At 49.7% G+C, this 14,767-nt stretch overlaps 1 non-coding gene across 1 annotated transcript; it reads right to left on the reverse strand.

Moving 5' to 3' along the window:
- Positions 1-13,544: 13,544 nt before the first annotated feature.
- Positions 13,545-13,616, reverse strand: TRNAS-ACU (transfer RNA serine (anticodon ACU)). Its single transcript has one exon. It is a non-coding gene; the product is annotated as a tRNA-Ser (tRNA).
- Between the last annotated feature and the right edge of the window lie 1,151 nt (positions 13,617-14,767).

Raw genomic sequence — 14,767 nt, forward strand, 5'->3', positions numbered from 1 at the left:
AGGCGCAAGTACTTGTTGTGATCTGCGAAAAAGGGACCAAAATAAGCTGTTCAAAGATACTGGCCTCCTCAAAAGCAGCTCTTACACCGGGCGGCGCGCCACCAACCCAAGGCCCGGAACCTGTAAAGTGCGACACCCTGGAGTGGTCTCCCTCTGCGCCTGCTGACTACGAAAAGAAGGACGGTTTAACTGCGACTATAAGTGTTGTGCCCAATCATGGGACCCTGACGTGCTCCGTCAAAGCGCCTGTGAAGATCGTCGAAATGTATGCTGTTGTCGCCAAGTTCAAAGATGGAAACAGAAGACGAAGACGTCGCGATGTTTTGAAGGGCACCTTTTCGGGGTTCACTCCTAGCGACGGCGTGAAAGAGGCTACCTGCGCAAGATCGAAAGGTATATACGTCAAAGGCACCAAATCTTTGCAAGCTGAAGAGGTCACGTTCCAGTGGACTGCGGATAGCTCAGTTTTACGCAGATCTGGTGTTCAAGTGCAAGTGCTTGCTGTGATCTGCGAAAAAGGCGCGGGGACCAAAATACGCTGTTCAAAGATACTGTCCTCAACAAAAGCAGCTCTTCCGTCGCCGAAGACAGATGGCGATGACAACAGCGGTTCATCATTTTTTATGAGCGCTCTTGTTGCGGGATTTCTTGTTGTTCTCAGCTTGCTTGCCTTTGGACTCCCAGGAAGACAGGTCGTCTTAGTCACGGCTTCTCTACATTAAAGCCTTGTTTCCGGTAACCTGTGCTACGATTTTGTATTTTTCTTCTGGTAATGGGAAAGCGCGGCATATCACTCCATCAGCAAGAGACATTGTTCAGTGGCTTGACTCTCACGGCCAGAGTCGTGTAGCAGACTTGTAAAATAACATCGGTGAAGACACTGCTTTGCTTTGTTTACCTCCTAGAAGCTATAGCATGATAATACCAGGAAGAATTATCTTGCGTGTGGGTTTGGAAGTTTTGATTGCACAAGTTTTCCAATAATTTGCACATAAACCTGAAATTGTTATTCTCCCTGTTGCTCATGATCATTCTTTCTACACTGCAGCAGTCTGTAAAGCGTATCATTGCTGACTGGCTCCTCAGTCTTTCTCTCTTGTTTTAGGCTGTGCTTTCATTCAAATGGTGCACACTGCGCGCGTTTTCAAGCGCGTTTTGATGCAGGCACGCTTTCAACGTTGTCATGTTCGCTGCACCATGTTAATATATTATTTTCCTTATTGCCATCCATGCTACATGAAAAATCCTGAAACAAAATCGCCGAAAGAATATTAGCCTTCGCAGGGTGAGAGATCTACACCCCTCGGGTGGGCACCTGGACTTCTGTCTGGCGCTTTAAGCAGCTCGCATTGCGCTGATAGGCGAGCTGCTCAAAGTTCCAGCTACAAGTCCAGATGCCCATCGCCTATCAGTACTGTGCAGCCGCCGCGGTGACTTAGTGGTTACGGCGCTCGGCTGCTGACCCGAAAGACGCGGGTTCTATCCCAGCCGCGGCTGTGGAATTTTGATGGAGGCGAAATTCTAGAGGCCCGTGTACTGTGTGACGTCAGTGCAAGTTAAAGACCACCAGATGGTCGAAATTTCCGGAGCCCTTCACTACATGGTTACACATAATTGCGCTTTTGGAATGACTTGGGACAACACAGAGAACGACACAAACACTGGTGCGCACCAGCGTTTGTGTCGTCCCTGTGTTGTCCGAGGTCATTTCAAAACCGCAATTATGTGTGACCATGATAACTACCAACTCGCCCAATTTGACACCCTCTTAATATTCTCTTCACTACGGCGTCTCTCATAGTTCAGTCGCTTTAAGAAAAACCCTCATAAACCATATCAGCGCAATGCAGCTTCGCACTTTTCTAAAGAGCGTTTGCACTTGTAAAGTTTTCGGTACACGTTTATCTTTGAGAAGTGACGGCTTCATGCGAAAAATGCCGCGCGCACAAACGAGGAACGAACTCAAGATAGAGAAATTCATTAATGACGCAAAAATTAACGATGTTATAAGCAGTTTTTCTGCGTTTACTGAACAACGAGAGCTCAGAGGTGCGCAAAAGATGGTTTGGTTTGTGGGGTTTAACGTCCCAAAGCTACTCAGGCTATGAAGGACGCCGTAGTGGAAGGCTCTGAATTTTCGACGACCTAGGGTTTTTGAACATGCACTGACATGGCAGAGTGGGTGGTGGTGGTGGTAAAAACATTTATTAATTATAGAGAGAGGTGTTGGGGTCCGTGACCTGAAGGGTCACGCCCTTACAACCACTAGGTGGGGATGCCTAGTCAGGCACCCCATTGGCGGTTGCCGCAGCCCGGGCACGCTGCGTTAAGGCCCATTGGGCCTGGAGGGTGCAGCAGCCGGACAGGGTCGCCTCCCAGTCCTCTCGGGTGGGGTTTGAGATAGGGGGTAGGGATGGGTTCTGCTGGCAGGCCCACACCATGTGGTAGGTGTCCGACACCTCCCCACAGTGAGAGCACCGCCCGTCGAATTGAGGATTGAAATGCTTTAGAGTTGCCGGGCACAGCATCGTGTTAGTGAGCAGGCGCAGGAGTACCCGCTCGTTGGCCTTCCCTAGCCCTTTGCAAGGAGTGGGAAGAGTTTGGTGGGTGGATTTGTAGTAATCGCATATTTCCTTGAAAGTGTAAACCGGATTGAAATCGGAGTCCTGGTCATCGTCGGGTCCCGAGGGAAACGCCCGGAGAGAGAGCGCGCGGGCCGCGGCGTCGGCTGCTTCGTTTCCGTGGAGGCCTTGGTGACCTGGAGCCCAAATAATAGATCGGTGCGCAGGATCGGAGTCCCGGCTACAATTTTGATAGATGCGATAAGCCAGGGCAGTAGCCCACCCTTGCTCGACGTTTCGACAAGCCCCTCGCGAGTCGGTGATTATGTATTTGGAGGAGGAGTCGGAGGCTGCCAGGGCGATGGCGACCTCTTCTGCGTGAATTGCTGACTGGGCCTTGAAAGTAAGGGCGTCTACTGTTTTGCCCTCGTGGACGACCGCGGCCGTGTACCATCCCTTGGGGTCCGGGCCGGAGGCGTCCACGTAGAAGACTCCTGGTTTATTCCAAAAATGGCGGTTCAAAGCTTCCGCCCGCGCCTGGCGCCTGCCATTATGGTCCTCTTTGGACATGTTGGTGGGGAGAGGCCGCACGTGGAGGGCGCGTCTCCAGTGTACGGGAAGGCGGCATCTCTCCTCTGTGAATTGGGTGTGCTGGATGTGAAGCCGGGCTAGAAGGCGGCGACCCGACCCTGTCTTTGTGAGACGAGTGTATTGGTTGGTGAGCTGGGCAGAGTAGACGGGCCTCCAGCATTTCGCCTCCATTTTAACATGAACGCCGCGCCCGGGATCTTTACGGTCGGCAGCCGAGCACGATAACTACTGAGCGAGCCTCCGCGGCAACTAGAAGCGCGCAAAAGAGGTTTCTGGGGCGATTTCATGTGGCGCCCCTGACCCCAGCCCGAAGCAACAAGGAGTCATGACTTTCGATACGGCGAAGCGTCAGTGCCTCCGAAAACAGCTGGCGAAACCCGAGGACAGAATAATAATTGGTATTTGTGGAAGGGAGATGGCGCAGTATCTCTCTCATATATCGCTGGACACCTGAACCGCGCCGTAAGGGAAGGAATAAAGGAGGGAGTGAAAGAAGAAAGGAAGAAAGAGGTGCCGTAGTGTAGGGCTCTGGAATAATTTCGACCGCCTAAGGATCTTTAACGTGCACGAACATCGCACAGCACACGGGCGCCTTAGCGTTTTGCCTCCGTAAAAACGCAGCCGCCGCGGTCGGGTTCGAACCCGGGAACTCCGGATCAGTGTAGCCGAGCGCCCTAATCACTTGGCCACCGCGGCGGGTAAACCGAGGACAGATGAGCATCTTTTACAGCACCTTTAAGATAAGAAGGGCGGAGTAATTTAAAAGCAGTATTTTGAGGATCAGCGCTTTCTTCGGTATAATATTTTCAGTAGTGCTATGCATCAGAATAAAGCTATTTTATGTTAATTGACAGAATGCTTAATAATCATAATAGATGACGTTTTAACTATTTGAGATAGGGGCCACATTCATTGAGAGGATTGGCCATATCAATATTTGGAAAATCTAAAATCTCCCGCGTAGAGCTTTCTTTTGAGAGAGATGAAATTCTGCGGGCCATTGTTTTATTGACCCATCTGCAGTTTTGGTGGTGGTAATGGTCAGTTTTGTAAACGATACTCAGGAGGCCGGTAGTTTTCCATCCCTCCAGCCTCAAGGAAGGGGCGGCAGCTATCTTCCCAACGCGTAATATAAGACGCATGAAAGCGATCAGCTGTTTATCAAAGCGGCGCCATTGTACAGAGGAGACCCTGATGTCATGCGCTGTGCGAAGCCAGTGCACGCTCAACAACCCCAGGGGGCTAAAATTAATTTTGGGCCCTATACTTTTGCGCCGCCTTCTCTCTTCCGTCTTTCAGTGACTTTGCAGTCACTTCTATTACGGTGCGGTTGAGATGTCCACCGAGAAGTGAGAGTTACTGCTCATTTCCTATTAACTATTTATTACTCTGTAGCGTGCGCAAGCATGGCTACATTCCCCCCTCCCAATAATGGTGATAAAAGCGTTTTATTTTGAAATAAAATTGGTCGTCGATCTCCCTATAATTGGAACCGCTGTAGACCTTTCGGTCAACTGCTGAACTTTGGGGTCTCATCTGGACAGCATTTCCTCCCACTCCTCAATCGTCGATTCTTTTATCCTTTCTATTTCTGAGCTGTTTTGGTAGGCCCATACCATGTTGTGTACATCCGCCTCTATACCACAGTGTCTACATTGTGGCTTCTGGGTAGATTTCGTGAATTCTTTTGGGGTTTTAATATGCTGTAAGTTTGGTTTTCTCCAGAAACTCCTTTTCCTTATCTTCTTCCTGACGAAAAATCAAAGCATGTGCATGGTGGGTAACTCGTGTTAGACAGCATTAGGAACACAATAACAAGTATCCCTTCTCTCAAACGTGGATTTAAAAATTCTGTATGCCGATTTAAACGTTTCAGTTTTAGTAGAAAGGTGCTGAACATGACAAAAGCGAGGAAGTTAGCAGAAGAAGCACCAATGTGTAAGCCAGCGGCAAATTTAAGTCGCGGAATTGCTTGCTTGCTTTGCTTCGCTTTGCTTTGCTTTGCTTTGCTTGCTCCTTTCCTTTCTTGCCTCTCATTCTAGAAACGCAGCGACTCTCATTTTCTTTCTCTTCCCGCTCTCAGTATGCGCGAATTTGAAACATTGCGTGCGTGGTGTTCGTATTTCCGCACAAAGCCATTTTCCGTTCTTCGATCTCCCAGTTTACAGGTACCCTGTCGTTGCGTCGTCCAAACTGTCCGCCTATGCCCTTTTACTAATCCGTTTCCCCCCTCTAAACGCACCTGTTTCCAGCAATTCACGGCCTCTGTCTCGGCCACTACCCGTAGTGGGTATGTGTCATCTTTATTTCAGGCCAACCAACCTTTCTGTGGCACTTCCCCGGAAGGTTTGGTTTTCTTCGCTAATGACGGATTCGAAACAGAAGGGAAAACAGAAACGGATGGAAATTACGCCGTGCGAAGCAGCTGTGGCGCTTGAAGGACTGGTACGGAATGCGACGAACACAAGACGCACGTTCCGAAACGAGTAGTATGCCAACTGTTCATAGCGACCAGACGGCTACACTTGGCCGTAAACTAGATATGAGCGTGCCATAGGCGATGACCAAGTACATTCGTGGTCATGGAACTTAGTGAGCCTCAATGGCCGGCCAGCGCCGCTTTCAGGGTGAGGACACCGCCCTCGACAGCGGCATGTTGGGTCCCACTCTCCCGTTCGGCTACATTGGAAGCAATGCGGCGGCGGGCTGCTTCGAACAGAAAACTGCCTCCACCGAGTGATATTCCGCAATTTTAACGCGATAGCATTAAGGAGCTCGTGTCGCAGAAAAGCCGGTGTCGTCGGCGTCTTTGGCCGTGAGCGAAAAATGACGCATCTCGGTGGACACCAGAACCGCGCCGTAAGGAAAGAGATTTTCCTTCCCTCACGGCGTGGTACGGGTGCCCAGCGAGAATTGTGACAGGCGTCATTTGCTTTGCTTAAAACCAATTTTCATTTCAATCCCCTTTCCTTACAGGCGTCCTTTCCTTAAATTGTCCAACAGGCCAAGCGTCGCGCCGAACTGGCGTCGGCGTTCCGTGGACTCCTTGGCAGCCCTGCAACACGCTTTCGCGTCTCATTCTGAAAGGCGAAGCTTAAGCGTCCTCCAAAATTTTTGTACTCCCAAGTGGGGTACCGGTCGTACATTCCGAAACAACATTAGTGTCCCTAGCCGTTAGCGGCGAAACCTGCAGGGGAAGAGCGCTGAGACCCGCCGCGGTGGCTCTGTGGTTAGCGCGCTCGGCTACTGATCCGGAGTACCCGGGTCCAAACCCGACCGCGGCGGCAGCGTTTCGATGGGGGCGAAACGCAAAGGCGCCCGTGTGCTGTGCAATGTCAATGCACGTTAAAGATTTCCAGGTGGTCTAAATTATTCCGAAGCCCTCCACTACGGCACCTCTTTCTTCTCTTAGTCCCTCCTTTATCTCTTCCCTTACGGCGCGGTTCACGTGTCCGTGAGACAAATACTGCAAATACCAATTTTCATTTTCACTTCTTAAATCTACTTATGTGCTTTCAATGCGAAAACATTGTTATTTCCTTTTTACTTTGTGTGTGTGTGTGTGTGTGTGTGTGTGTGTGTGTGTGTGTGTGTGTGTGTGTGTGTGTGTGTGTGTGTGTGTGTGTGTGTGTGTGTGTGTGTGTGTGTGTGTGTGTGTGTGTGTGTGTGTGTGTGTGTGTGTGTGTGTGTGTGTGTGTGTGTGTGTGTGTGTGTGTGTGTGTGTGTGTGTGTGTGTGCGTGCGTGCGTGCGTGCGTGCGTGCGTGTGTGTCACGTTTGGAAGACTCGGGCTGCATTTTTTTCGCTTTCCAAAAGTTCGCGGCCGACGGTTAGGGACGGATTGATAGGTAGGTAGAGTGACTTGACTCCCCGTAACATTATCACTCCCCTCACCAGGCAGTTCAAGTTTTTACTCTGCTCTCTTGAGATCCAGGTAAGGGGTGGCGCACACGAGCCGATTAACGACGAAAGCCTTAACGAGCCGACGTGTGTTGCGCTCTGTCATGCCCTGTCGCGGAGTTGCCACGCGTTTAACGAGCCGTATGGTCTGCTGGACCGAGGTCTTCAACCTGTGCGGCGTTATTTGTTGCATGTTGTTGTTGTTACTTTGTTGACAGGCGTACAAGGCGCCTCTAGGCCTCCCCAGAAACACGTACACCACGAGACTTCTGTCTCTTGGCGGCCAAAACACCCTTGAAGAGCTCACTGAGGCATAACTTACATCTCAAGAGCAGCGGCTCAGGCAGACAGATACAGGGCTCTAAATTTGCGAAGCTTAAGCATACAGGGCGCGTACCCTTCAGGCCAGGTGATTATACCTACACAGATGCGCGAACGCATTCGGGTCAAACCTATCCCCAAGAGCATGCAAGCGGACCGTCATGAAAACCGGAGGAGGGCCAGGACGAAGAAGTTCAACAAAAAGTATCAAGGGGACGATAGTGCCGTGTATTTTGATGCGGCACATTATACATTTACAGGCAAATACGCTTTCGCTGCGAGCGCGGTGAGCATCTCCCGCAGGGTAGCGGCTACGGTGGTCACGGACCGAGTGGAAGAGGCCGAAGAGGCTGCAATAGCACTAGGAATCGTTCAGGAAGGTACCAGCACAATTATCCGTGATTCCAAAACAATAATAATAATAATAATAAATAATCATTGGTTTTTGGGGAAAGGAAATGGCGCAGTATCTGTCTCATATATCGCTGCACACCTGAACCGCGCCGCAAGGGAAGGAATAAAGGAGGGAGTGAAAGAAGAAAGGAAGAGGTGCCGTAGTGTAGGGCTCTGGAATAATTTCGACCGCCTAAGGATCTTTAACGTGCACGAACATCGCACAGCACACGGGCGCCTTAGCGTTTTGCCTCCGTAAAAACGCTGCCGCCGCGGTCGGGTTCGAACCCGGGAACTCCGGATCAGTGTAGCCGAGCGCCTTAACCACTTGGCCACCGCGGCGGGTAAACCGAGGACAGATGAGCATCTTTTACAGCACCTTTAAGATAAGAAGGGCGGAGTAATTTAAAAGCAGTATATTGGGAATCAGCGCTTTCTTCGGTATAATATTTTCAGTAGTGCTATGCATCAGAATAAAGCTATTTTATGTTAATTGACAAAATGCTGAATAATCATAATAGATGACGTTTTAACTATTTGAGATAGGGGCCACATTCATTGAGAGGATTGGCCATATCAATATGTGGAAAATCTAAAATCTCCCGCGTAGAGCTTTCTTTTGAGAGAGATGAAATTCTGCGGGCCATTGTTTTATTGACCCATCTGCAGTTTTGGTGGTGGTGATGGTCAGTTTTGTAAACGATACTCAGGAGGCCAGTAGTTTTCCATCCCTCCAGCCTCAAGGAAGGGGCGGCAGCTATCTTCCCAACGCGTAATATAAGACGCATGAAAGCGATCAGCTGTTTATCAAAGCGGCGCCATTGTACAGAGGAGACCCTGATGTCATGCGCTGTGCGAAGCCAGTGCACGTTCAACCAACCCAGGGGGCTAAAATTAATTTTGGGCACTATACTTTTGCGTCTTGATGGAGTCTGGTAGTATGCCCTGTGCCCTATAGGCCGCGAGCATATCGCACATTACTTATTGTGTAAATAGTTTGTACATATTACTTCTCCCCCTATCCTCTATTCCTGTCCCCTCACCTCTTTCATTTCATCTCTCCATTCTGCCTGCTGTCCTTTATTTCCGCTGCCCCAGCTCAGGTGCTTCAGGATCGATGGCAGATGCCGGGGCTAGCAAAAATCTTTTCCTTCCTTTTTACTATTATTTTTAATAAAACCACTACCACCACCACCACCACTATACTTTTGCGCCGCCTTCTCTCTTCCGTCTTTCAGTGACTTTGCAGTCACTTCTATTACGGTGCGGTTGAGATGTCCACCGAGAAGTGAGAGTTACTGCTCATTTCCTATTAACTATTTATTACTCTGTAGCGTGCGCAAGCATGGCTACATTCCCCCCTCCCAATAATGGTGATAAAAGCGTTTTATTTTGAAATAAAATTGGTCGTCGATCTCCCTATTATTGGAACCGCTGTAGACCTTTCGGTCAACTGCTGAACTTTGGTGTCTCATCTGGACAGCATTTCCTCCCACTCCTCAACCGTCGATTCTTTTATCCTTTCTATTTCAGAGCTGCTTTGGTAGGCCCATACCATGTTGTGTACATCCGCCTCTATACCACAGTGTCTACATTGTGGCTTCTGGGTAGATTTCGTGAATTCTTTTGGGGTTTTAATAAGCTGTAAGTTTGGTTTTCTCCAGAAACTCCTTTTCCTTATCTTCTTCCTGACGAAAAATCAAAGCATGTGCGTGGTGGGTAACTCGTGTTAGACAGCATTAGGAACACAAAAACAAGTATCCCTTCTCTCAAACGTGGATTTAAAAATTCTGTATGCCGATTTAAACGTTTCAGTTTTAGTAAAAAGGTGCTGAACATGACACAAGCGAGGAAGTTAGCAGAAGAAGCACCAATGTGTAAGCCAGCGGCAAATTTAAGTCGCGGAATTGCTTGCTTGCTTTGCTTCGCTTTGCTTTGCTTTGCTTTGCTTGCTCCTTTCCTCCCTTGCCTTTCATTCTAGAAATGCAGCGACTCTCATTTTCTTTCTCTTCCCGCTCTCAGTATGCGCGAATTTGAAACATTGCGTGCGTGGTGTTCGTATTTCCGCACAAATCCATTTTCCGTTCTTCGATCTCCCAGTTTACAGGTACCCTGTCGTTGCGTCGTCCAAACTGTCAGCCTATGCCCTTTTACTAATCCGTTTCTCCCCTCTAAACGCACCTGTTTCCAGCAATTCACAGCCTCTGTCTCGGCCACTCCCCGTAGTGGGTATGTGTCATCTTTATTTCAGGCCAACCAACCTTTTTGTGGTACTTCCCCGGAAGGTTTGGTTTTCTTCGCTAATGACGGATTCGAAACAGAAGGGAAAACAGAAACGGATGGAAATTACGCCGTGCGGAGCAGCTGTGGCGCTTGAAGGACTGGTACGGAATGCGACGAACACAAGACGCACGTTCCGAAACGAGTAGTATGCCAACTGTTCATAGCGACCAGACGGCTACACTTGGCCGTAAACTAGATATGAGCGTGCCATAGGCGATGACCAAGTACATTCGTGGTCATGGAACTTAGTGTGCCTCAATGGCCGGCCAGCGCCGCTTTCAGGGTGAGGACACCGCCCTCGACAGCGGCATGTTGGGTCCCACTCTCCCGTTCGGCTACATTGGAAGCAATGCGGCGGCGGGCTGCTTCGAACAGAAAACTGCCTCCACCGAGTGATATTCCGCAATTTTAACGCGATAGCATTAAGGAGCTCGTGTCGCAGAAAAGCCGGTGTCGTCGGCGTCTTTGGCCGTGAGCGAAAAATGACGCATCTCGGTGGACACCAGAACCGCGCCGTAAGGAAAGAGATTTTCCTTCCCTCACGGCGTGGTACGGGTGCCCAGCGAGAATTGTGACAGGCGTCATTTGCTTTGCTTAAAACCAATTTTCATTTCAATCCCCTTTCCTTACAGGCGTCCTTTCCTTAAATTGTCCAACAGGCCAAGCGTCACGCCGAACTGGCGTCGGCGTTCCGTGGACTCCTTGGCAGCCCTGCAACACGCTTTCGCCTCTCATTCTGAAAGGCGAAGCTTAAGCGTCCTCCAAAATTTTTGTACTCCCAAGTGGGGTACCGTAGACGTATTCGTGCTTAATACAACGAGACAAGCTGTTTAATAGCGAAACGAGCTAGTATAAAAAGAAATTCGCGGTTAATTACGCAAAAATATTTCTTTCGCAGCTATAATCTGTCGAGAAACGGCGTCTTCTGAACAGTCGTTACATCCTCACAACAGGCGTGTCATACTCCAGTAGAAGCTGTTGACCCGGATACTAGACATTTCATTACTTTTCAAACAAACAGGATTACTTATATCGAGCTGCATTTTTATATTCGCCATACCCGCCGTGGTGGCTCAGTGGTTAGGCACTCGGCTACTGATACGGAGTACCCGGGTCCCAACCCGACCGCGAAGCAGCGTTTCTATGGGGGCGAAACACTAAGGCCCCTGTGAGCTGTGTGATGTCAGTGCACGTTAAAGATCCCCAGGTGGTCGAAATTATTCCGGAGCCCTCCACTACGGCACCTCTTTCTTCCTTTCTTCTCTTAGTCCCTCCTTTATCTCTTCCCTTACGGCGCGGTTCAGATGTCAAACGATATATCTTACAGATACTGCGCCATTTCATTTCCCCAAAAACCAATTATTATTATTATTATTAGACTAATTCAAACATCTCGTTCGCCATGAAGTGCGAGGAGTCTTCATTGACGGCTGCTAATTCAGTTTACGAGGATGGAACTTTGAAGTTGCGCATTATACCGCCGCCCCCCGCAAAAACTGGTCTAGAATCTACGGGCGTCCTCTGTAACGTCGGTGTAGCAGTCAGAAATGACGGCTTACCTCAACTGGTGAAGTCTGAGATTGAAGGCGCCATAACTCTCCTGGCTTCCCGTTTTTGTCTAACTTATGTTTCGTGAAGAGTATGTTCAATTGCGATTGCTCTCGTCTCATATAAAGGTATGTAAATTTCGGCGCGAAATATGGTCGTACATTCCGAAACAACATTAGTGTCCCTAGCCGTTAGCGGCGAAACCTGCAGGGGAAGAGCGCTGAGACCCGCCGCGGTGGCTCTGGGGTTAGCGCGCTCGGCTACTGATCCGGAGTACCCGGGTCCAAACCCGACCGCGGCGGCAGCGTTTCGATGGGGGCGAAACGCAAAGGCGCCCGTGTGCTGTGCAATGTCAATGCACGTTAAAGATTTCCAGGTGGTCTAAATTATTCCGAAGCCCTCCACTACGGCACCTCTTTCTTCTCTTAGTCCCTCCTTGATCTCTTCCCTTACGGCGCGGTTCACGTGTCCGTGAGACAAATACTGCAAATACCAATTTTCATTTTCACTTCTTAAATCTACTTATGTGTTTCAATGCGAAAACAGTTATTTCCTTTTTACTTTGTGTGTGTGTGTGTGTGTGTGTGTGTGTGTGTGTGTGTGTGTGTGTGTGTGTGTGTGTGTGTGTGTGTGTGTGTGTGTGTGTGTGTGTGTGTGTGTGTGTGTGTGTGTGTGTGTGTGTGTGTGTGTGTGTGTGTGTGTGTGTGTGTGTGTGTGTGTGTGTGTGTGTGTGTGTGTGTGTGTGTGTGTGTGTGTGTGTGTGTGTGTGTGTGTGTGTGTGTGTGTGTGTGTGTGTGTGTGTGTGTGTGTGTGTGTGTGCGTGTGTCACGTTTGGAAGACTCGGGCTGCATTTTTTCGCTTTCCAAAAGTTCGCGGCCGACGGTTAGGGGCGGATTGATAGGTAGGTAGAGTGACTTGACTCCCCGTAACATTATCACTCCCCTCACCAGGCAGTTCAAGTTTTTACTCTGCTCTCTTGAGATCCAGGTAAGGGGTGGCGCACACGAGCCGATTAACGACGAAAGCCTTAACGAGCCGACGTGTGTTGCGCTCTGTCATGCCCTGTCGCGGAGTCGCCACGCGTTTAACGAGCCGTATGGTCTGCTGGACCGAGGTCTTCAACCTGTGCGGCGTTATTTGTTGCATGTTGTTGTTGTTACTTTGTTGACAGGCGTACAAGGCGCCTCTAGGCCTCCCCAGAAACACGTACACCACGAGACTTCTGTCTCTTAGCGGCCAAAACACCCTTGAAGAGCTCACTGAGGCATAACTTACATCTCAAGAGCAGCGGCTCAGGCAGACAGATACGGGGCTCTAAATTTGCGAAGCTTAAGCATACAGGGCGCGTAGCCTTCAGGCCAGGTGATTATACCTACAGAGATGCGCGAACGCATTCGGGTCAAACCTATCCCCAAGAGCATGCAAGCGGACCGTCATGAAAACCGGAGGAGGGCCAGGGCGAAGAAGTTCAACAAAAAGTATCAAGGGGACGATAGTGCCGTGTATTTTGATGCGGCACATTATAAATTTACAGGCAAATACGCTTTCGCTGCGAGCGCGGTGAGCATCTCCCGCAGGGTAGCGGCTACGGTGGTCACGGACCGAGTGGAAGAGGCCGAAGAGGCTGCAATAGCACTAGGAATCGTTCAGGAAGGTACCAGCACAATTCTCCGTGATTCCAAAACAATAATAATAATAATAATAATAATAATAATAAATAATCATTGGTTTTTGGGGAAAGGAAATGGCGCAGTATCTGTCTCATATATCGTTGGACACCTGAACCGCGCCGTAAGGGAAGGTATAAAGGAGGGAGTGAAAGAAGAAGGAAGAAGAGGTGCCGTAGTGGAGGGCTCCGGAATAATTTCGACCACCTGGGGATCTTTAACGTGCACTGACATCGCACAGCACACGGGCGCCTCAGGGTTTTATCTCCATAAAAACGCAGCCGCCGCGGTCGGGTTCGAACCCGGGAACTCCGGATCAGTAGTCGAGCGCTCTAACCACTGAGCCACCGCGGCGGGTGATTCCAAAACGGCCGTTCGCAACTACGTGAGGGGTCGTATCTCCGCCACTGCATACAAAATTATTCGCACGATGCCAAAAGATAGGAAGGAAGTGGATCTGGTGTGGGTCCCGACACACGTGGGTGTTCCAGGGAACGAGGCCGCTCACCAATATGCTCGAAATTTTGTCAGCCGAGCTGGTGAGGTGGTCCCGACCCGGATGTTCCCAGGGGCGAGACGCTAATTGCATATCATGCCATGCCCAACTATTAAAGCGAAAGCTTTACAAGCCGCGAACTTGCGATTTCACCGTGGCGGTGCTCCGGGGAGGAACATGACGTCACAACGCGCTCCTCTCCGCAGATATTTCTCTTTCTCACGTTCCCTAGTCACTACTGGGCATGCCCCAATAGTAGCACCGAGCCACAGGTGTTCCGCCGCAGCGCAGCGCCGCGCCTTTCCTCAAAATCCAACTTTCAATTGTTAGTTTTCTCTTTCCTTTTTGCCTTTCTCCTTTATTCCTTCCTTTACGGAGCGGTTCGGGTGTCCACCGAGATACGTGAGACGGTTATTGTGCCATTTCCTTTCCTCAAAAACCAAACAAAACAACTGAGCCGACGGCGTTCATAGAGTTCCCCGCCGCGGTGGCTCAGTGGTTAGGGCGCTGGACTACTTATATATATATATATATATATATAATTATAATTGGTATTTGGGGAAAGGAAGTGGCACGGTATCTGTCTCATATATCGTTGGACACCCGAACCGCGCCGTAAGGGAATGGATAAAGGTGGGAGTGAAAGAGGAAAGGAAGAAGGAGGTGCCGTAGTGGAGGGCTCCGGAATAATTTCGACCACCTGGGGATCTCTAACGTGCACTGACATCGCACAGCACACGGGCAACTACTACTGATCCGGAGTTCCCGGGTTCGAACCTGACCGCGGCGCCCGTGTGCTGTGCGATGTCAGTGCACGTTAAAGATCCCCAGGTGGTCGAAATTATTCCGGAGCCCTCCACTACGGCACCTCTTCTTCCTTTCTACTTTCACTCTCTCCTTTATCCCTTCCCTTACGGCGCGGTTCAGGTGTCCAACGATATATGAGACAGATACTGCGCCATTTCCTTTCCCCAAAAACCAATTATTATTATTATGTTCATAGAGTTCA

This window comes from Amblyomma americanum, chromosome 2 (genome assembly GCF_052857255.1).
Source record: "Amblyomma americanum isolate KBUSLIRL-KWMA chromosome 2, ASM5285725v1, whole genome shotgun sequence".
NCBI classification, from domain to species: Eukaryota; Metazoa; Arthropoda; class Arachnida; order Ixodida; family Ixodidae; genus Amblyomma; species Amblyomma americanum.